Source organism: Vigna umbellata, chromosome 3 (genome assembly GCF_029865625.1).
Source record: "Vigna umbellata cultivar VRB3 chromosome 3, Vumbellata_1.0, whole genome shotgun sequence".
NCBI lineage: Eukaryota > Viridiplantae > Streptophyta > Magnoliopsida > Fabales > Fabaceae > Vigna > Vigna umbellata.
In genome coordinates, this window is record NC_142167.1 from 16,185,447 (window position 1) to 16,186,233 (window position 787).

The 787-nt window shown below is 29.5% G+C and overlaps 1 long non-coding RNA gene across 1 annotated transcript; it reads right to left on the bottom strand.

The window, feature by feature from the left end:
- LOC148201726 (uncharacterized) lies at positions 1–535 on the bottom strand. Its single transcript, XR_015784729.1, has 2 exons — positions 245–535; positions 1–153 (listed from the first exon to the last, which is right to left on the bottom strand). It is a non-coding gene; the product is annotated as an uncharacterized LOC148201726 (long non-coding RNA).
- Positions 536–787: the final 252 nt, after the last annotated feature.

Consider the following 787-nt stretch of genomic DNA (forward strand, 5'->3'; position numbering starts at 1 on the left):
AACTGAAACCCTATTCATTTTATTACATCATGGATGAATATAAATACAACCAATACTTTATTCATGAATATTTGAACAAAAAATATATATACTAAATGGTTGGACACTTCTGTGTACAAGAATCCATCACTTCAGACACATCACCGCTACCATCTGACATGCAAAATGAATCATTAGAAATACGAAAAAACATAATAACTGAAATATGAAAAATATGAGAGCAATGTTGTGAGAGTTTGAATACCAATTTTGATGTTTCTTGACTTCTTAAGTGCACAACGAGTAATGCACTCAGAAGCTTCTTTAGACATTTTTGGACACTTTGCAAGACAATCATTAAGGCATACTGGATAAGCAAGCCCAGCTTTAAGACAATCTAGATAACATTTAGCAATACATGAAAGTTTAGCTTCTGAGAAACACAGCATAATCATTAGCAGAACAACAACAACACCAACATTTTTCATCTCATTCTTTGCCATAACTTCTTTTCAACCCTCTACTATATTAAAACTTCGTCTATAACTTAAATTTATGTTGTGTCTTTCAAGGAAAGCCAAACATGCTTATATAGGCACAAAATAATTCCCTTTTTTAGAATTATATTATTGGTCTTAATTAGGATCAATGAATTAGAATTATATTAATGATCTTAATTAGGATCAATGAATTACATTAATAGTCTTAATTAGGATCAATGAATTATATTAATGGTCTTAATTAGGATCAATGTGATTTGCACTGTTTTAACGATGGATTTTGAAACTTATTAATAAACTATTGAGGT